The sequence below is a fragment of the Dama dama genome, chromosome X (genome assembly GCF_033118175.1).
Source record: "Dama dama isolate Ldn47 chromosome X, ASM3311817v1, whole genome shotgun sequence".
NCBI lineage: Eukaryota > Metazoa > Chordata > Mammalia > Artiodactyla > Cervidae > Dama > Dama dama.
Genome location: NC_083714.1, coordinates 21,787,448 through 21,809,945, shown reverse-complemented (window position 1 = coordinate 21,809,945; position 22,498 = coordinate 21,787,448). Strand labels below are relative to the sequence as shown.

Here is a 22,498-nt window from a genome sequence, read left to right as displayed (position 1 = left end):
ACTTTACTGATTGAGAATCTGAGAATATGCAGACCAAAACTGAGATTTTGCCCTCTTCATGGAAAAAAAAAAATAGGGCTTTCCCTGGAAGCTCAGTTAGTAAAGAATCTGCCTTCAATGCAGGAGACCCCAGTTTGATCCCTGGGTCGGGAAGATCCCCTGGAGAAGGCAACGACTACCCACTCCAGGATTCTTGCCAGGAGAATTCCACGGACAGGGGAGCCTGGCAGGCTACAATCCATGGGGTCTCAAAGAGTCAGACATGACTGAGTGACTTTCACTTTTCATGGAAAAATAAAAACATTGTCAAGAACATCAGTATTATAAATATGACTGTATTAGAAGAGTATAAAGTACTTAAAGTAATAAACACTGTTGATGCCCTCTTCTACGTGCAATTGGTATGCTAATACATTGAGCTGTCTAAAAAGTTGTCCAAGAAAACCCCGAATGAACTTTTTCGCCAACCCAACAGTTGTCCATAACAAAACATAATTATTAGTGACTTGAGTTAATGACTTAACAATATTTGTGTGCTCCCAATGTGCCAGGCTTCATGTGAGACACTGGGGTTCACCAACAAGCAAGACACGCCTAGTTCATTCCTCCATGAGGTTTACATTCTAGCACAAAGGCAAATAATGGCTTACATTAATGGGGTGATACTATTTGAGTACAGGGTGCTGTGGGAATATTACAGAAATATCCATTCTAGTCTAAGATATGAGAAAAAGTCATCTGGAGAAAAACATTAATCTGAAATCTGGAGATTAGCAGAAGTTGCTTGGGAAAAAAGGACTTGGGGCATGGCATGCTTAGACAGAGGAAATAGCATGTAGAAGTATTAGATGCCCTTAGTTGGCTGACTGTCTGCCCGAATAATAGAGCGGGTCTATCAAGGGTTTCTACAAACTCTTTGCCAGTCTAATTTGCACTTCTCTATATACTTGAAAGTAATAAAATTGTTTTTCTTTAAAAATATTCATGTGATTCCAAATCCTCTCAAATTCAGACAAAGCATTGCTTTTATTTTTAAAATGTCTTCTGTTCTAAACTTGATACACTCAATGGGTAATTCCTGCTCCCTATTTCTCTTCTGATTGGTCAGAAATGTAACAGTCTTCCATGTGCAATTAATCCTTTAGAATTTTCATATTTTCTGTACTATCACATTTGCCATTCTATCATATTACTACATAATGCCTTTGTAGTTAATTAGTAGTACTTAGCAAAACCTTTAATGTGTAGATAATAAAAACTACATCTTCTATGTCATTTCTTACACTCGTAGGGTATTGTGCAAGGAGAGTGCTGCTGGAGACAATTCTCTGGTATATGTAAGTATATAATTTTAGGTTATTTCAGGTCAGTAAACCAGATCTTTAAACTTACCATGTCCAATACAGTAGCCACTAGCCACATGTGACTACTGAGTAGTTAGAATGTAGCTAGTCCAAGTTAAGATGTGCTGTAAGTATAAAATACACACTGGATTTCAAAGGATTAGGACAAAAAAAGAGTAATATAAAATATCTCATTAATTCTTTTTTGTAATGATCACTTGTTGAAAATATTTTGATTTCATTGACTTAGATAAAATGTTATTAATTTCACCTGTTTCCTTTTACTTTTTAAAATGTAGCTATTTGGAAATTTAAAATTGCATGTGTGGCTAATGTTTTTGGCTCACATTATATTTCTGTTGGCTGGTGCTGCTTTAGACTTTTTTATTTTGTGGGTGTTAGCGGAGGCTGAGGCTAGTCTGAAGTTGTTCTGTGGCTATTAGTAGGCATGAGGCATCATCACTGCTGATTAGAGAAGGTTTGACTTTTGGATAGAATCAGTTACCGAAACTGATCAACAACTGCAGATGCAATGGAGACTTTGTTGGGCTGAAAGACTGGAGAAAGAAACTTGATCAGATGCTGTGCAGGTCTCACCTAATGATAAGAGGCAGAGACCCCCAACAATAGCATGTTTATGAAACTGGGACCATTGTTGCCAAGAAGCTACTGCTACTTACTTTGCCGTTGAAGTCTTCTAATGTAAAAGAAAGCTAACCTGAAAAAATAGAAGGTGAGCCTCCCTATAAACAAGTTCCTATAGTCCCATTTACTATCTTCAAGAATGAAGAAGGCAAACCCTGTTAAAAAATACTGTGCAATCCATGGCTGATTCATATCAATGTATGACAAAACCCACTGGAAAAAAAAAATAATAATAATAAAAATTAAAAAAAAAAATACTGTGCAGTTCTGTAGTGCTTTTCATCTTGAAGTACCTTAGTAATATTAATTTGCTATTCATTACAGTTTGTGAAATGTTGAATAGTGTGTTACTATCCTATTTACATGTTGGAGAAGAGTCAGAGAATGTAAAAGACTTGCCCAAATGACATAGTATTTAAGGGAGCTCACCTGTTCACATGGAAGAAGTGATATGGAAGTCTTTTCAAAAGTAGTTTTGACATCATATTTCGCAGCTAATTATTTTGTGTACCCCTTAACTGCTTATGGCTGTGCATGCGTGCTAAGTAACTGCTTATAGTCCAGTAGGGGGAGGCAGGTATGGACAGAATACCAGAGAGTATTTCAGGTGCTCTGGTGAGAGGAGTGGGTTTGAGATAATGACAGTATCTAAGACTTCTTTTTTTTTTTTAAAGATTTTTTTCCTGTGGACCATTTCAAAAAAGTCTTTATTGAGTATGTTATAATATTGTTTCTGTCTTATGTTTTGTTTTTTTGGTGGCCATGAGGCATGTGGGATCCTAGCTCCTCAACCAGGGATCGAACCTGTACTCCCCATGTTGGAAGGTGAAGTCTTAACCACTGGACCACCAGGGAGGTCCCTATAGTTTCTAGGACTTCTGTAGCACTTCCTGTGTACCAGGTATAGTTCTAAGTGCTTTCATGTACAGTAACTTAGAATCCAATAGATAAGGAATTATTAGGATCACCAGGTTACAAAATACAGGTGGGCAAAAAGAGATTCAGTCATTTGCCCAAGGTCACAGTGAGTAGCAGAACTTGGACAAACCCAGACAAACTTAGCTCTTCACTACTGCACTGAAGTGTGTGCACTGTCCCCTGGGTGGACAGAAAATACTTCCTAGGGAAAGTGACATTAGCTCTGAGTCTGATAAAAGGAGAAGCTGTTTGCTAGGATGCAAAGAAGGGGGCATTCTTATGATGATGATTCTTATGATGATGATCGTAGGAGCAGAGTCCTGGCAAAATAAAGCAGTCCCCACAAAAGAGACAGGATTAGGGAAAAGGAGAGGGGAAGGTGGAAAGAAGGGGCATAGATTAGGCCCAAGCCGAGTTACAGGAAAAGGAAATGATTGTGAAAGGAGGAACCTTAAAACTGTTGACAAAGTGAGATTAGTGCAATATCTAAGGATTCATTTACCAAGGCTCCTGCATTCCCCTTTAGCACAGACAGCTGAAAAATCGTAACTGTATTTAAGTCACTGGTTGTGTAACCCTGGGCAAATCAGTTGTGTAACCCTGGGCAGATTCTCTGGGCCTCAATTTTCTCATCTGTGAAATCAAAGGCCAAGATGAAATGGTCTTTGCATTCCTTTCTAGTTCCAGTCTCCTGATTTCTATGAGTTCTAATGTGCAAAGAAGAAGCAATTTGACATTAAATGACATATTTAGATTTGCATTTGAGAAAGATGACACATTTTATAAGGTAATATCATGGTACATTTTTTTAAAAAGGCGTCTTCAGTTTTATTTTATTTTTTTTCAGTTTTAAAATTCTATACTTGCTTTGGCCACTTCTACTTAAAGAGTGTCACTGTAAGTCCTACAGGCACTTGGAGTAAGTACCTCCCACTCTCTTATGCTTAGCACACCTACCTCTCTGTTCGTTCTGATGTTTTCTTGTTTCTCACTTGGAAGTGACGTCTTTTTTTCCCCATTGTTCTTTTGGTGTCTCCTCTAGTACCTAAGGGCTTCCCAGGTGGCTCAGTGGGTTAAAAATCTTCCTGCAATGCAGGAGATGCAGGAGACGGTTCAATCCCTGGGTCAGGAAGATCTCCTGGAGAAGGGAATGGCTACCCACTCCAGTATTCTTGCCTGGAGAATCCCATGGACAGAGGAGCCTGGTGGGCTACAGTCCATGAGGTCACAAAGAGTCAGACACACCTGAGCATGCACCGATTGTAACTAAGTCTTAAGTGATAACTAAGTCTTTCATGAGTCTAGTTTCCTCTGAGTTTTCTTAACTGTTTCCACTGTTTTAACTACCATCTCTCGAGAAATATATTCTAATTAACTGCTCTAGTTGTGTATCTCTAGTAGATATAGTCTCATTTAGAAATGACATACCTGGAGGGGTTTAGGGGGGCAAAGTGGGTGAAGGGGGTCAAAAGGTACAAAATTTCAGTTATAAAATAAATAAGTCACAGGGATATAATGTACAGCATGGTGACTATAGTTAATAATACTGTATTGCACATTTGAAAGTTGCTAAGAGAGTAGATCTTAAAGTCCTCATCACAAGAAAAAATTTTTTGTAACTATGTATGGTGATGGATGTTAACTAGATGTATTGTGGTCATTATTTCACAATGGATGCAAATATCAAATCATTTGTTGCACACTTGAAACTAATGTAATGCTATGTGTCAAATCTCAGTAAAAAAATTTAAAAATGACTTGGCTAAAACATGACTCTGCATCAAAATTTCTCTAAAGCCTTTCCTATTTATTAGAAAAAAAGTCACATTATTTCCTTCTTTTAGTCTCAATATAGAAAAATCAGAAAGTACATAAAAGTAAAAGTATATAATAATCCCCAGAAATTCCCTGGCAGTCTAGTGGTTAGGACTCTGGGATTCCAGTGCTGAGGGCCCGTGTTAGATCCCTGGTGAGGGAACTAAGATTCCCATAAGCTGCATGGTGCGGCCAAAATAAATAAATAAAAGTAAAATAAAAATGAAAAAAAGAATAGAACCCACATAATCTCATACCTGAAAGAATAATCACTGTTAGTATCTTATTGTATAGTTTTCCTAACTATTTCTCTGTATGTGTATACGTGTGTGTGTGTGTGTGTTTATTGTGGGAGGGGTATCATAGTACCATTTTGTAATCTATCATGAGCATCTTTCCATTTCAACAGATAATATCATGTATTATTTTTGAAAGAGTGTGGAGTATTCAGTTATACATTCATATATTTAACCAAATATCTGATGTTAGGATTTTATTTCCAATTTACTGATATAACAAAGTGTGATTGTATGAATTTCCATTGCTTGTGTCACACATACGACACATCACACGTGCTTGGTATAGTGGTTACTTGAACTTTGACATGTCTCCTCAAAATGATTTTATTAATTTTGAGACCAGATCTTATATTTATTTGTGTCTCTCATAGAATTTAGCGTTGGCCTTTCATATGGGAAACGTTCAATAAATAGTTACTGAATGAATGGACAAATGAGGTGCACATCCCCAGGCAATCACTTACCTGCTTTCTACCACTCCAGGTTTGTTTTCATTTTCTAGAATTTTATATGAATTGAATCATATGGTATGTGCCCCTTTTTGTGTGGCATCTTTCACTTAGAATAATTATTTTGAGATCCATCCAGGTTGTTATGTATATCGTGTTGTAGCACTCTGGGGAGACAGACAACACTTGAGCACCACTTTCTATAGAAGCGTGCCAATGAAGCCTCTCCATCACACAGAATTTATTCTGAGCCTTTGGTGCATATGTCACTGCCTGCTTGATCTCTCCTCTTGAGTATCTCAGTAACAAAGGTAACATGTCTCAAGTGGACTTCCTTACGCAATACAGTCCCCCACCCCCAAAAAAAAAAACCCTCAAAAATCTGGTTTCTTCAGTCTTTCTCAGCATTGTGAATGACATCATCTTTCATCTAGTTGAATGGGTCTTCCTAGTGGCTGGGTCATCCTCTTAAATATATTTCTGTTCTCTCCGCCTTTTTTTTTCAGTCTCTTCTGCTACCACCCTACTCTAAGCTGCATCGTCACTTGTCTGCCTACTGCAGCTCTTCCTACCAGTCTCACTGCTTTTGCCTTTGCCCCTGTCCGACTCAGAGAAGTCATGCTGATTCTCAAACAGACATTGCTTCTTGTCACTCTCACGCCTCAGAACACTCAGTGGTATCCTTTGCACTCATCCTATAGTTCTATTTTTAGAACCCTTTGATCCCAAAGTGCCCAGGACATTTTTTACTTCTGACCCTCCCAATTTGAGCTCCTGTAAGAATGAAATGCATAGAAGCTGTGTTGAGAAGCCAGCTCTGAAAAGTTTTGACAGAAGAGGGCAGGGTTAGAGTCTTCCCAGAGTCCTGCATGCAAGATAGAGTTCATGTCGTTTATGGCTAATGTCATCCTTGATGTTAGAAAATCTGTACAGCTTCTTTAGGTCCTTTCCTGGCTTTGAACTCGATCTTGATCTCTCCTTGAAGCCCAGTGAAGAGCTCACTGCTCTAAGGGGATGAAACATGTTTGTTTCACTTAGAAAGTCCATATTTATTTCTATATTTAAACACACACCCCACCCAACTAGGCTACTTGTCTAGGTTATTTTGTGAGCCACAGGGGAATAGAAACCTTCTTCCTTATTCTGTTTCTTAATTCACTCTTTGGAGTAAGTCAGGGGCTTAAGCAGGCCCCCTGTGGGCTCTCCTTAAATAACAGTTCCATTCAATAATGGACCAGAAGAGTGTTTTAAAGAAACGCAAATTGAGCAGAGAGGCTAAAAAAGGTGTCCTGATACTTTTTCAGTTTGTTCTCTAATCAGAGTTAATGCAATCGAATCCCTTTAGTTTCACATCTATTAGGCACACAGCAAGCTGGCAAATGCTTCCTGAGGGACTAGGCCTCAGCTGTGGCTGGGTGCTCTGTGGCATGTGTGCGCGTGTGTATGTGCGTGTCCATATCTGCCTGCATGGTCTCTGTCTTCTTGAATTTCTATAAATATATAATTAAATTCGTCTTGTCAAACCACTAGGGGACTTGGTGGCAGAATTCTAAGATAACCTCCAAGATTCTTCCCCTCAGGTTTACACACCCTGTATATTCCCTTCCCCCTGAGTGTAGTTGAGATCTATGGATATGCTTGGTGACCACTCTGATAACTGTCGCTGTTTAGTTGATAAGTTGTGTCCAACTCTTTGTGACCCCATGGATTGTAGCCCGCCAGGCTCCTCTGTCCATGGGATTCTCCAGGCAAGAATACTAGAGTGGGTTGCTGTGCCTTTCTCCAGGGGATCTTCCCAACCCAGGGATTGAACTCATGTCTCCTGTGCCTCCTGCATTGGCAGGGCCACCAGGGAAGTCCCACTGTGAGGATTAGGTTACTTTATATGAAAACAGTGAAGAGATTTTGAAGACATGATTAAAGTCCCTTCTGGAGGAGAAAGAAGTTCGCCTGCTGAGCATGATGAAATGAACAGCCCTGTTGTAAGCTGACTATGGAGAGGGGCAGTCTCTAGAGCCTGGAGATGTCCAGGGTGTCAACCCTACCACCCTGAGGAACTGAATCCAATCACCTGAATGAGCTGTAAAGAAGACTCTGAGCTCCACAGGTTAATTCAGCCTGGCTGACACCTTGATTTCAACTTTGTGAGACTCTGAGCATCACACCCAGCTCTGCTCTGCTTAGACTTCTGACCCCCAGAAACTGAGATAATACATGTGTATAGTTTGAGACCAGTACCAGGTTTGTGGCAATTTGTTATGCAGCAATTAACAGTTAACTAATACAGAGGATATCCAGCTGCCATTTCAATTTTTCACTGTTATATTGGGCTTTTTTGTTACAGTAGACACAACAAAGTAGCACAGACTGGATGGCTTAAACAACAATAAGGAGAAATTTATTTTCTCACAGTTCGCATAGAGCCTGTGTGTCTGAGACTGAGGTGTCAACAGGTTTGGTTTCCTCTGAGGCTTCTTTCCTTGCCTTGCAGATGGCTGCCTTCCCACTGTGTCCTTACATGGTCAGTGTGTATGCCTGTGTGTATCCTAATTTCCTCTCATAAGGACAATAGTCATGAGTGATTAGGGCCCACCCTAAAGATCTCATCTTAATTTGATTACCTATTTAAATAGTTTATCTCCAAATAACATTACATTCTGAGATACTTAAGATTCAACATATGAATTTGGGGGCTGGGGTACAGTTCAGCCCATAAGGTGTGTGTGTGTATGCTCTGACTCTTTGCAACCCCAAGGACGGTAGCCTGCCACTCTCCTCTGTCCAGAGATTCTCCAGGTAAGAATACTGGAGTGGGTTGCCATTCCCTCCTCTAGGGGATCTTCCCAACCCAGGGATTGAAGCCTTGTCCCCTGCATTGCAGGCAGGTTCATTACCGCTGAGCCACAGGGGAAGCCCTCAGCACACAACAGCCATCACCATTTTCAGCATTCTTTTCACCATTATTATTTTGTTTTCACTTGTTTTCTTATTTCTTGAACCTCAGTTACATCTCCCCATTCTTCAGAGTTTGTCCTATTTTATTACAAACTCTTTGTCTAATTCTTGACAGTTTTGGCTACAGGGTAACTTGTGACATCTTTCATAATTACATCCCTAGCTTTTAGTGGCCAATCAGTCTAAGAAAAACATTATTTTACATTTTATATATAATTTTTACAAGTTTACAAGGTACTTTCACATGACTGTTTTTTTTTTTTTTTAAACCTGGAACAATGCTATGAGGCAGATAAGTCCAATATCTTCATCACCCCACTCTAAATTCAGGAAGACGCACTCAAGAGAAATGGTGGTGCTAACGTAACATAGCTCATGTCTTCTGACTCCAAGTCAGGGTGCTCTGTCTGCTAGATTAACTATTCAAAGCATTCTAACCCAAACAGCAACTAATTCCTATCAGATAAGTTTATTTGTAATCTATTTCATTCCTATCTGATTGTTCAAATGCAGATTCTATAACTGCCCCCATCCTTGCTATGTATCTGGAGGGTTTTCTCATAGTGTGAATTGGGGAGGCTATGGCCACACGTGATTACCCTATTTTCCCATTATTTCTGTTTGAAAACGTATTGTAAAACTACCCCACTTAAACCTTTTTATGGCCTGGATGAAGCAGTATCTTGGATGTATTTCACTCTGTTGTATTTACTTGTTTATTTTTAACTTAATGTGCCAGATTTTTCACACACACTGAAATCAATTGCTTTAAACACATCTCATCATTGAGACTGTAAACTCTCCTAACAGGTGCTTTCTACCTAAGAGGCATTTTGTGTGTAACATAGGTATACGGTGATAATTATTAAATAAGCATGGTGGAGAAGCCAATGAATGCATACATGCCTGTTAACAAAGATGCACTGTGTTGAATCCACTGACAGGCAGGTAAAAGATAATATAAATTCCACGTGCATTTGGAGTTCTCTCTTTCTTTTTACCAGTGTGGTAAAGTATAACAATGTGGTGATAGCTATAGTTCTTGTCAGTTTTTGAGTAACTGATTATTTCAAAGTTATTTAAAACGCACTACTAGAATTTCAGTGGAGGGAATTTGAAATACCAAGTCAGCAACGTTAAGCTCTCAGACACCTGACCAGTTTACTGGTAGGCAAAGAAAAATATTAGAAAACATAAAGAACTACCGTCCCACACCCACCCCATCCCTTTCCTTAAAAAACAAACAGTGAGTGAACTGGTTGCTAACAGCACGCTCCCATTATTTTTCTGAGGAGAGGTCTGGAATTATAAGAAAAGGCAAAGGAAGAAGTGTAAGAAGGTGGCCCCAGGCTATAACCGTCAAGAAGGCAAAGAATGAATAGAAGACCTGCAAGGGGGAAAAACAGGCTTGACCGGGGTTTTTGTTGGGGGCTTGGCTGGCAGAACTGGGGGGAGAGAGTCAAGACTGTGACTCAGAATAGCAGCTCTACCAGTTTGGAAAGAGCGTGGCACAGCGGTTAAGAACTTGGGCGCTGGAATCACGCTGCTTGGGATCCTGGGCCCTGTTCTGCCCCTTACCAATTATGTAACCTTGGGCAAGTAATAATTTGTCTTTGACACCTCAGTCTGGGCAGTTGTGAAATGGAGATAACACTACCTGTGGACCTTACGGAGTAGGTGTGAGAGTTCAGTGCGTTCGTAATCCAGCGCTGGGTGCTTAGCAGACGCTGGGTAAAGTGTCGTATATGTTCTTCTTTCTTAATTGTCTGTACCTCCCGCGGGGGGAAAAGATGAAGCGCATCTGAAGAGGGATGAACAGTAGTTGCGTGACATCCCGGGTCAGGCTCCTTCTGAGGTGCGCGCCCCACCGAGGTGAAGCGGCGGGAGCGGACACCTTGCGCCCGGGCCCTCAGCGACCACGAGGGGCCGCGACAAGCGCGGGCGGGAGGCTCGGGGCGGGGGCGCTGCTCCTGGCGGGCGCGCCGTGTCCCCGGATATTTGACAGTTTTCACCTCTTCTGTCTTGGGTCCCAGGGGCCGCGTGTGCTCTAAGCCGAGTGTCCTGGTTTCCGAGGCGTGGGGGCCACTGCGCGGCCCGCCCGCCTCCCGCCCCTCCTCGCCACGCAGCGGGCGGCCGCGGAGTTGCTCTCGGACCCTACACTGGGTCCTACCCCAGCTCCCCCGCCTCCCGCGCAGGCGCCGCCGGGGCCGCCCCCGCCGCCATGTTGCCCCCGCCCGCGCGCTCCCTCCCCCTCCCCTCCTCAGCCGGGCTCCCGCCCCCTCCCCCTTCCCCCCTCCCCCAACCGCCCGCCCCCCCGCCCCCCCTCCCCCGGTGAGGTCAGGCGGAGGCTCCGCCGCTGCGGCCGCAGCAGCGCCGCTCCTATTCCGGGGAACCCTGGGGACGGAGCGTTTCAAATCAGCGGAGCGGCGTTCGGGGTAGGGTCCGTGCTCTCCGCCTACCGGAGAGCGAGGCGAAGTGACCCGGGCGAGCGAGGGGGTACGGAGGACTGGGGGCCGCTGCCTCGCCGCAGGACGGAGCCCCGGCTGCGCCGCGCGCGACTCGCTGGTCGGCCCTCGGAGCGCAGCGGCAGGCGGACGGGCGGCGGGACGCCGGGACGCGGCAAACAAGGTGAGGCAGGGTCCTGGCGTGGCAGCGGCTCCCTCGGCCGCCTTCGCGCCCCGGGGACCCGGCGAGGCCAGGCGGCGCGCGGTCCGGAGTTGCGACCTGCAGGCGGACAGGGGGTTACCTCCGCTCCTTGCACGCCCTCCCTCCGTCCCCACAACCCGTTTTCTCTCACTTGCGGGTGTACGCCCTCCTGCCCGCACCTCTCATCGCTCCCTTCCCGACTCGCTGGCTCCGCCCGTCGCCTGGGTTCTTGGAGGACCACTGCGCCTAGTTTTCCTTTCCTTCTTTGTTACCCCTCTAAGATCTCCTCCTCCGGGGCTGTCGCTGCCCTTGACGCTCTGGGGTCTCTCTGCCCTCCGCGGGCCCCGCTGTCTCTTGCCTTCCTACAGTTTCTGCTTTGTGGCTCCTAATCCATCCCTCCCTCAGAATCTTCTAACTTGGGAGGCTTCGCTGCTGGCTCCCGAGTCGGGAGCACTCTCTTCTCTTCCTCCAAGCTTTTAAGTCTGCTTTGAGCGTCTTCATCTCTAAAAAGTCTCGGCTGCTTTGGATTAATCACAGTTCGCTAATGATTTTCTTGGAAGCTTCCAGTCTACTGTACGGTGTACTGAGAGTGATGGGAACGAGCCTTTAGTAAACATCATCGAAAGAACTTGCAAGTTTGTTTTTTCCCTAGTGTTCAGTAACTTAGTCCAAGAACCACAAGCACTGAGAATGGATGTATGTATGTTTGTCTTTAATCCTAGCACATGGTCCTCCGTCTGATTCTTCCCACGCTGCCAAGCAGGCCGTAGAGAGAGAGACAGTGGGAGGGACCTTGATGCTTGGCTCCATTTCTCCTGCAAACTGGCGTGTTCAGCGTTTCGGTGTTGTCAGAGGACTAGTAGTTTGGGATAAAGTCACTCAAGTTAGCCTAAGCTAGCTACCAAACCCACTGAATTGGAACTGACAGACTCTAGGGTTTAAAAACTGACTCTGTTGGGAGGGTCCCTGCCTTTTTTTTTTTTTTTTTAAGAAGCCAAAATTTCTTACTGCAGATCACATATTTGTATGTACCCTCAAGAAGCAGAATTTAAAAACCATGTCAAAGGGACGACTTTTTTGTTTGCTGAAATCAGTTTCACACAGCACCAGCCTACCGCCTTCTCCCCGTGCTCCCATGCTGAGGTTCGTTTACTCACTTCCATGCTCTAATTAGCTCGTGAAGAAAATTGAATGAAGAAGCTGGACGTGGAGGCAGATACAGTGAACTAGCACAGGCCGACCTTGGCGGCTGTGTTCCTGGAAATGGGCTGTATCCAGTGTTGAAGTTTGAAAACTGAGAAAAATGAAATAATTCATTAAGTAGTTATAGTTATGACATCATTTTACATTTAAAAATATTAGCTTCCTTGTCTGCATTTTTAAAATTAATCTCCTTACATTTAACAGTGATAGAATTGTTCACTTGGTGTGTGACTAGGTGTTGTCATTGACACAGTGTGCACTAATTGGCAATCATCTCAGAAAAAAACAAGTTGTGAATGAAGGTGACAGCTAAATTTCACTGTCCTGGGAGCATTTTTTTTGGCCATGAGACAATGCATGTTGTTTCTGCTGCAATATCAAATGATGTATTTTTAAAACAGATAAATAAGAGCCTCAAATTCCCAGTGCTTTTAATCTGCCATTTTTATAAGCACCCTTTAAGAAAGGGTGGTGTGACAGTATCGAGTTTATGGTGATGCTCTGAGGAAAGTGGTTTTCACAAGAATATTAAAGAATATTTATATTAAAGTTAATATAAATATTAACAGATCATCAGTTTAGTTATATGGCTTTCAGTTGATCTGTAATTTCCCTCATTCATTTGCTAAATTTCTGACTTCTCTTTAGTTCTTTTGAAAAATGGATATACTTGGGAAAGGGCATTTATACCAATAGGCCTACCCTTCTAAATCTGTAATTTTCTTGGCAACCCTTTCTGGAAAGATATACAAACTTGCCAACTGTTTCAAAGAAAAGAGTTTGTTACTATGTCATTTTTTTTTCCTTTTGTAATTATTACTGATACTAAGTCTAAGCTCAGATTGCCCTAATATGAGCTATTTATGTTTGCCAGAAAAAAATAAAGGTGAATATGAGTTTGTCTTAGGCATTTTGCTCTGAATCTTTAGACTCTTACTCAAAATGTGTTTGATAATCCATCTGGTACATCCAGGAGTTATCAAACTGGATATTTCCAATGTTAGTAAACATAATTGAACATAATTGCACTTTGCTGCTGAATTCTCTTTTTCATTTCTTTACATTTTAAATTACTTTTCTTCATGTAATTTGACTTACATGAGTGAAATGAGACTAACCAATTTTTTTAATTGTTTGATTTTATTGATGTTTAATAAACTGCTACAATCTCCTTGAAGTATCTTCTCTTAAATCCATTGGTTGGAACTGGTATATTTTTCTTGCCGTGAACTAGCACAACAACTTGTCAGGTATCCTCAGAGCTCAGAAAAAAAATGTAGAAAGAATTTTGAAAAATGAACAGCTCTAGAGAAAACATCTCAAAATTAGATGAAAAGGTTTTTTCAAGTTACTGACATTCATAGCAGTCAGCTCTTAAATATATTCTTCATTCATTTAATAATTTATTTTACAAAATCTGTTGGGCACCTTCTATTTGCCAGGCCCTGTGCTAGCCACAATGGTAACTTGTAAGAGGTGTAATCCTTGATCTTCTGAAGTCTCACAGAGGCTATATTCCACCAGAGAATATGGACAGTAGGTAAGGAAACAAATGAAGATCCTTATAGATGGTAGTGAGAACAATGGTGGAAATACTGTGAGAACAATGGTGGAAATACTATGAGATGGAGGACTGGAAAGGGCCTTTTTAGCAAGGGTGGTTTGGAAAGGCCACCCTTTCCAAAGTTGACCTTTGGACAGAGATGTGAAAGAAGAGAGATCACTCTTACCTTGTCAGCTTACCTCATCAAGAGCTGAGAGAAGAGTAAGAGCCAAGACCTTGAGGCAGAAAAACAAACTTGAGATATTTGAAGAACAGAAAACAAGCCAGGATGGGTGGAACCTAGTGAGCTTTAAAGGAGTTAGGGAGCCTGGAAGGAGTCAGTAATAGGTAATGCAGGGCCTACAGAGTCTGAGAAATAATTTGATTCTCAAAAATAGCGGGAAACCATTGGAGAGTCTTTGTTACCTACTTTTCTGTGGAAGGTCAATGACTGAAAAAAAAAATTAGTGGATGTAAATAAAATTTGTTTTGCAGAGGGTAAATAGAATATCTAGCTACTCAATTGTTTAAGAGAATGAAAATCTTTGATATGTATAAAATAGGTAATTGACTTCTTTCCCTCTGCTTAGATAAAGGAGTAAGGGGATGAGAACTCCAAGGTGAGTAAGTTATGAAGCAGTTGAGTTTGTACTGTCACATTGTCCACCAGAGCCCTGCGGTAAGTTGTCACCAGCCTCATTAAAGATCAGATCATCGTTCAACTTAAGAATTTGTTTGGGACTTCCCTGATGATTCAGTGGCTAAGACCCTGTGCTCTCAGTGCTGGAGGCCTGGATTTGATCTCTGGTTAGGGAACTAGACTCCATATGTTGCAACTAAGACCCAGTGTTTGTGTGTGTGTGTGTGTGCACGCGCGCACCCACGCTTAGTCATGTCCTACTCTTTGTGACCCTGTGGACTGTAGCCTGCCAGGCTCCTCTGTCCATAGAATTTTCTGGGCAAGGATACTGGAGTGGGTTGCCATTTCCTACTCCAAGAGATCTTCCCAACCCAGGAATTGAACCCTTGCATCCTCTACATTGGCAGGCGGATTCTTCACCACTGTGCCACCTGGGACACAGCCAAATAAAGAAATATGGTAAAATAAAGAATTGTAAAATTTTTTTTTCTCATGGGAATATACTTTGGAAGGTTGGAAATTTTATTTGCATGTGAAGAAATAACTTAGGTTTTAGAAATGGCCTTTGGGATTTTAAGAGGAGCTTGCCACTTTCCTTTAGCTGTTGCCTTCTCCAATGTTTTCAAATTGCCATACCTTTATTCTTTGAGAGATTAGAGTTTTCTCTATTCCTTGAGGATTAAGTGAATTTACACTTGGCATTTATTTTGTTGCCCTGAGCTCTTGCTTGAAAGCAATCCAGCTTGGAGGTCTAATTGGCCCCAAATAAGAATGCAGATAGTCATTGACATTCCATAGGGATAAATCTGAATATTGTGAAGCAGAAACCTGCCAAATAACCTTCAGTGACTCCTGCAGGGTCAAATTCCAACTCCTCAACTTAACACTCAAGGCTTCGCCATGATAGGACTGCTGCTGCTGCTGCTGCTAAGTCGCTTCCGTCGTGTCCGACTCTGTGCGACCCCATAGACGGCAGCCCACCAGGCTCCTCCGTCCCTGGGATTCTCCAGGCAAGAGCACTGGAGTGGGTTGCCATTGCCTTCTCCACATGATAGGACATAGGCCTGCTATCCCAGTTGTCCTTCTTATTCTCTTAACAAGAAATTCTCTGTTGGTTTAAGTGGATTTTACCTAGTTTGGATCTTTTGTGCTTAGCATTATTCTTGGCATGGAGTAGGTGCACAGTAGCAGCCTTTTGAATGGATGCCATGCCATCATCCATTTCAAAAGCCCTCTCTTTTCCTTTCTGTCCTTGCAAATCCCAATGCTAGTCAAGGAACAGTTCAAATTTTATATCCTATTACCCCTGACCCCGACCTGCTCTCCTCCTCTGGATGTGAACAGCAGTCCTACACACTTACCATCATGCATGTCATAATCGTCTTTATTTGATGCTGGGCTATTTCCCCACTGGGCTCTGGCTGCATGAAGGCAACCTGCATGAACCTTGTCTGGTTCATGTGTCGTCATCTCCGGAGCACCTGGCATGTGGTATATCCTCTATAAATAGTTGTTGAATAAGGAATAAATGCTGCTTTGTGCCATTTTACCTATTATTGTTTTGGATACTTTAATTGTTTATCACTGTTTAACTTATCACATGTTTGTCTGGTGCCATCAAGCAGTTTCTGAGAGAGGCCACAGATCATAGTTGTTAAGAGCACAACTGTGGAGCTTGGCTGTCTGGGTTCCAGTGCAGGCTAGGAGTCTTACTTGCTGGGGGATACTGTGTGAGTTAACCTCTCTATACCTAATAGTTTTCATCTGTAAAATAGGAATAAGATAACTTCCTTCTTAGAGTACTTAGAAGGATTAAATGAGTTAGTTACATCTAAAATTTGTTACTTGCAATTTTTAATTAAAAGGGTGTGATGAAAATTTAATTTGGTAAGTTAGGTGCCAAAACTCAGGTGGTGACAAAATTTGACTTACACCGATGTGAGGGTATTTGATAGCTCTTATTCTATTTAATGTTAATATTTATTTGGTTTTGTTGTAGCACTGGTAATGTGTTTATGGGGCAGTGCCTCAGACCTTGCTGAGGTATTACATAATATATCATATATGCAGGTTGAAGTGAAAGTGAAAGTCGCTCAGTTGTGTCTGACTCTTTGCGACCCCATGGACTATACGGTCCATGGAATTCTGCAGGCCAGAATACTGGAGTGGGTAGCCTTTCCCTTCTCCAGGGATATGCAGGTTACTGCCTACCTAAAAGTCTGGACATTTTTGAATTTGGAAACACATCTGGCACCAAGGTTTTCAGATAAGGGATTGTATACCTTACACAAAAGTGCTTAAATCAAGGCCTTGCACGAAGTAAGTCATTGCTGTTGGTTGGGATTAGGGAGGTAAATATGCTGTTTTATCCTTCCCAATACCTCTCTCACAATGGTTACCATGTAAATATATGCTGATTTATTCATGCAACAACTCTGGAGAGAAGGCCGGCTGTATCAGCCTCATTTTATCATAGGAAAACAGATATGGCTGGGTCACATGATTGAAGGGAGCCAAGACCCCAGTCTTTCAATAGTCTTTCATCTAGTACCAGTACAAGTATTTATTTTTTTGTTATTCTTTTGTTATTTAAAACAACACATGCTTCTTTAGGGCGAGTCTTTTGAGCGGGGGTTAGTGGAAAAGATGCAGTTAAGAATCTAATATGATTAGACACTTATTCCGTGCAGTTGTTAAACATTTCTTGAACTCTTCATGTATATAGAAGTCTGTATTAAAAGCCAGAGAAAGGTATGAAACAAATGAGGCATGGTTCCTGGTCTTCAGTAGTTTCAGCATCATGCATGGTTACACAGGAACACAGGTGTCCATTACAATCCCTTATTTTCCTCTGTAAGTTGGAAATCATTAAAATGTACAAAGGAAAACACAAGAGTCAGTGGAAAACTCGTTTTAGTATTCCCTAAATGGAACTGGTTTTTAGTTGCCCTAACTACTCCCTACTCCCTACAATATAATCTCTATATGACATCCTGGCAGCCTTTTCCTTCCACCTAAACTAAGCAAAATATGTTTTTTATTGTTCTCCTTTATCAATATTTGTAAATCATAATTGGTATATTTCCTTTGTCCTTTTTCTTTTGTGGATTTCAGAGTATAAAGTGTCTCAAAAGGTTTTTTCTGGAATGTTCTTAAAGTTGAAAACTAGTCCTCAAAGCCATTCTGCCTATTCATTCAACTATCAATACTTAGGAAGTAACTTATATTCCTGGCATTGCACTTGTTCACACACATGGAATCTCTGTCCAGTGCTCTTTCCATCTATCTGGAGCACACTGGGTATACTGGATGAGCAGGGTGGTGACATGATAGTGTGTATGTAGTAGGAGCTACAAAATATTTAAATATTTTTATTTAATTTAAATATATTTTAATTTTTAAATTAAATTTAAATTTAAATTTAATTTACAAATAAAATTAATTTTAAATTAATTTTAAATATTTAAAAATATTTAAATATATTATTTATTTATTTATTTGGTTCTGCCATGTCTTCCTTGGGGCATGTAGGATCTAGTTCCCTGATCAGGGATCAAACCCAGGTCCCCTGCATTGAGAGTGTGGTGTCTTACCCACTGGACCACCAGGGAAGTCCCATTGGAGCATTTATTATACACAAAGATTTAGAAGAAATTCAAATACATTGTGCTTTAGAATGCAGTATTCATGATAAAAATTTTGAGGTAAAACCGAATACTTCAGAGAAAGGCTGCCTGAAAGGGTAGCTGTGATAACCCTTGGGTGACCCTTTGAAAATCACTGAGGCCACACTGTGCCCTTTGAGTCTGTTCCTTTAGTCAAATACCCATACATTTTCATAGCCTTAAAATCCTGTAATAACCTACAGAAAAGGTAATTGTTGTTTAGTTGATCAGTTGTGTCCGACTCTTTTGTGACCCCATGGATTGTAACCCACCAGGCTCCTCTGTCCATGTGATTTCCCAGGCAAGAATATTGGAGTGAGTTGCCATTGCCTTCTCCAGGGGAATCTTCCCAAGCCAGGAATCAAACCCTCATCTCCTGCATTGGCAGGTGGATTCTTTACCAATGAGCCACCAGGGTACATCAGAAAAGGCAATAAACATCCATTTCTCTCCCTTCCCACTCCCCCCCCATATTGTATAATTTCTATTAGTTCAAGGAAGCACTCTGGTTGTTTGAAAATGACCTAAATCTTAAAACGTGTCAGGTGCTAACTGAGGTCCTAATGTTGAGGGGTAGTAGCTATGATTGATAGTGAAGGGCCTGCCAAGGGACTCCTGTTTTCAGAAGAAAGGTGTTAGAATTGATGGGATCGAAGCTTTGCCCCATTCTATGCACACTCGCCTGTGTCACTGACAGAAGTTCAGTTTTCCTAACTTGAAAGCTGCTTTCAGTGCTTCCCTGGTGGTGCAGTAGATAAGAATCTGCCTGCTAATGCAGGGAACATGGGTTCAATCCCAGGTCTGGGAAGTTTCCACATGTCACAGAGCAACTAAGCACAACTACTGAGCCTGTGCTCTAGAGCTTGCACTCTGCAGCTACTGAACCCATGTGCTGCAGGTACCCAGTGCAACTAAATTTTTTTTTTTAAAGCTGCTTTTGTTTGTAATACATTTCACTGTACAAATGATATTGCCGGTTGCTGGCTACTGAAATATTTAATAGTAGAGGGAAATTATCACGGCTTATGTGCTTTTGAGGTTGATGAAAGGTTCCTGGAGTTTGAGGTGGTTTTGAAAAGGGGCAGGCAGTGCATCAGAGGTGTGCCTGTTACAAAGCAGTGATTTGCTTTCCTCCAGATGAGAAAGATGGAGAGAAAAGCAAGTGAAGAAAGGGGGTGAACGTGAATGGAGTAAGTCTAAGAGTAATATCTTTCAGCTCGTTTTGATTATTGCTGTCCCACCCTTCTTAGTGCTATTGCATGACAATTCCCGTGGCCTGAACTTGTAATGTGTTACTGCCAGAAGATCATAAGGACCTGGGTATAGAGGGGTGATTAAAGGAATGATCTTTATAGTCTCTGCATGACATGCATTTATAGTCTTTTCAGGAGATGAGAGGAAGAGAGTTGTAGTGCTTTGCTTCGTAGTCTCACTTATTTCTAAAGAATGCTTCATTTCAACCAAGTTTTCTGTCCCGCTCTTGTCTGTCTCTCAGTGGGAAGGCTGTAGAATTCAGTGGTTAAGATCTTTGGCCTGGGAATCTCAGGCTGGGATTCAAATCCCAACTCTGCCTTTTGTTGGCAGTGTAATCTGGGGCAGCTCCGTTTACCTCTCTGAGCCTTGTTTGCCTCCTCTAAAAGCAACTTCATCTGTTGGTTGTAAGGATTAAGTGAAAGAGTGCATATAAAGTGCTGAGCCCAGTTCAAGCCACATAGTAGATATAGTTATGATTGTCTCTTTTAGTAGGTTGATGGCCTAACTGGTTAAAACTCTTGGAGCTTTGACATTCTATATGAACCAGAAATCTGAGGGAAAAGTTGCATCTTTCCTTGATACTGCCTTCATCCCAGCGAGAATGCTATTTTCTGAACATGATGCTTTTGAATGGTGGTGTTGGAGAAGACTCTTGAGAGTCCCTTGGACTGCAAGGAGATCCAACCAGTCCATCCTAAAGGAGATCAGTCCTGAATATTCATTGGAAGGACTGATGCTGAAGCTCCAATACTTTGGCCACCTGATGCGAAGAACTGACTCTTTGGAAAAGACCCTGATGCTGGGAAAGATTGAATACAGGAGGAGAAGAGGACAACAGAGGATGAGATGGTTGGATGGCTCACTGACTCAATGGATATAAGTTTGAGTAGGTTCCTGGAGTTGGTGATGGACAGGGAAGCCCGGCATGCTGCAGTCCATGGGGTCACAAAGAGTTGGACACGACTGAGCAACTGAACTGAACTGAACTGAGACCATTTAGAGGTAGCACTAGTTTTCTGGCAGATAAGAGAGTTTGTGGTAAATGCTTGGCTTATTATTTATTCAAAGATGGCAACACTTTGAATGTGAGGAAAATGTCAGTTTTAAAATATGATTGACCCCATATGTGCATAAATATGGGCTTCCCTCGTGGGTCAGACAGTAAAGAATCTGCCTGCAGTGTGGGACACCTGGGTTTGATTCCTGGGTTGGGAAGATCACCTGTAGGAGGACATGACAACCCACTCCAGTATTCTTGCCTGGAGAATCTCTATGGATGGAGGAGCCTGGCGGGCTACAGTCCATGGGGTCGCAAAGAGTCAGACATGACTGAGTGACTAAGCACAGCACATACATAAATACAATACTGTTGAGCTTAATAGGATTTAAATTTTAATCTCCATTTTGAAGGGAAACAGAGATACAGGAAAATGTGTACAGCAAGCAATGCTGTCTTTTAAACATGTAAACTTTTGTTCTGATAATCTGAGAGGTAATATATTTCCCTGATTTATCTCTGTTCCAGATTTCAAGCCCTCAAAGTAGAAAATATTTAAAGACTCATAGTAGTTCAACTACTGGGAAGAGGGTATTTTTGAATAATGTGTTCTATTGATTTGGAGTTGTTATGGTTATCCTAAGCTTTTATAATAGTTACTCTAGCAACAAATCAAGTAATAACTTATTACCTTCAACTTTTAAAGTTTTTAAGTAATTCAGTTTTTAAACTTAAGTTTTTAAGTAATTAAGTATTACTTAAAGTTTTTAAGTAATAACTTATTACCTCAAATAACTTTTACCTTAAAAATGATAACAGTTCAATAGCTGTTTTGATAAGTGAATGTCTCAGTTTAAATTATTGAGAGCAGCTTCAGGTATTGCAGAATGGCTGTCACCTTTGGAGTTGGAAGTACCTGAAGGCAAGGTGCCTGCTCTTCCACCTTCCAGCATTCTCTTTTGGTTGCCATGTCAGACACGTGAGGAGACAGATGTCCCTTGGGTAGTGGACTTGCTTATGGAATGCCGTAAGTGCACAGATGGGAAAGAACCAGGAAACTCATTGCTGTCTATTCACAGAGTTTTGTGTTGATAATCACAATAATGTACATTCAAGTGCTGAAAAGTGTAGCTCACCACACTAATGAGGTATATTATTTATTACCAGCTTTACCTGCATTTACTACCAGCAGCAGCAGCATCAGATTTGAACATGAAGATGTTCAAAAGTTCATTTCAAAAATTAGACTTACTCTACCCTCAGGGAGTGAGCTCAGTATTAAAGATAATGCCTTCCTTTATTTACAGCATCTTTCTTTTGAAGCATGGGTAGTTTTCCTTATTTTATTTACTCCAGTGGACGTATTTACTCTGCTAAGTGACTCGGCAGAAGGTCACGTTGTCTAAGAGGGATCTAGGAGCAGAATGTAGGGCCCTTGGTTGTAACTTAGTGCTTTTCCAGTAATGATATAGAAAACTAAAGAATCCTTTCATATCTCTAGTCTTTCAGTTGACAGGGTGAACCAAAACTTCAGCAGTGTCTCGAGATGCCAACCATTATTCTAGGTCTGCACATGTACTGGCACAATCTGACATTTATCAAAATGAGTTTTGGATTTATTATGAAATTTTCTAAGTGCGTTTGGTGTCATATAGGCATGATGTTTAAACATTCTGAGGAAGCAATCATGGAGCAATATGTAAAGCATTCTGTTAGGAGGGAGAAAATGTATCCACTACCCTAGCAATTGAGCTTCCCTGGTGGCTCAGACGGTAAAGCGTCTGTCTGCAATGCTGGAGACCCTGGTTCGATCCCTGGGTTGGGAAGATCCCCTGGAAAAGGAAATGGCACCCCACTCCAGTACTCTTGCCTGGAAAATCCCATGGACAGAGGAGCCTGGTAGGCTACAGTCTGTGGGGTCGCAAAGAGTCGGACACGACTGAGCGACTTTACTACTTTACCCTAGCAAAGGCAACAGACAACATGCAGCAACCTGATACCAGCCAATACTATTAATAACACTAATGCCAGTCAATAATAATTTATAGTAGTATTACAATACTGTGAGGATGGCACCATTGTAAGTGCAGTATCTACACTGACGCATTGAAACCACAGAGTGATGC

The 22,498-nt window shown here is 41.7% G+C and overlaps 1 protein-coding gene across 4 annotated transcripts in view; it reads left to right on the top strand.

The window, feature by feature from the left end:
* The window catches only part of KLHL13 (kelch like family member 13), a 280,675-nt gene that overhangs the window by 80,256 nt on the left and 177,921 nt on the right, over positions 1-22,498 (top strand). The window contains exon 1 of one of the 4 annotated variants that reach the window (XM_061136961.1): positions 1,319-1,337. The exons of 1 other annotated variant lie outside the window; for it this stretch is intronic. The gene's annotated coding sequence lies outside the window, so the exon portion shown is untranslated. Of the gene's footprint in view, positions 1-1,318; positions 1,338-10,947; positions 11,053-22,498 lie in introns of those variants that run through there. 2 more of the 4 variants (XM_061136964.1, XM_061136959.1) reach the window with 2 other exon arrangements.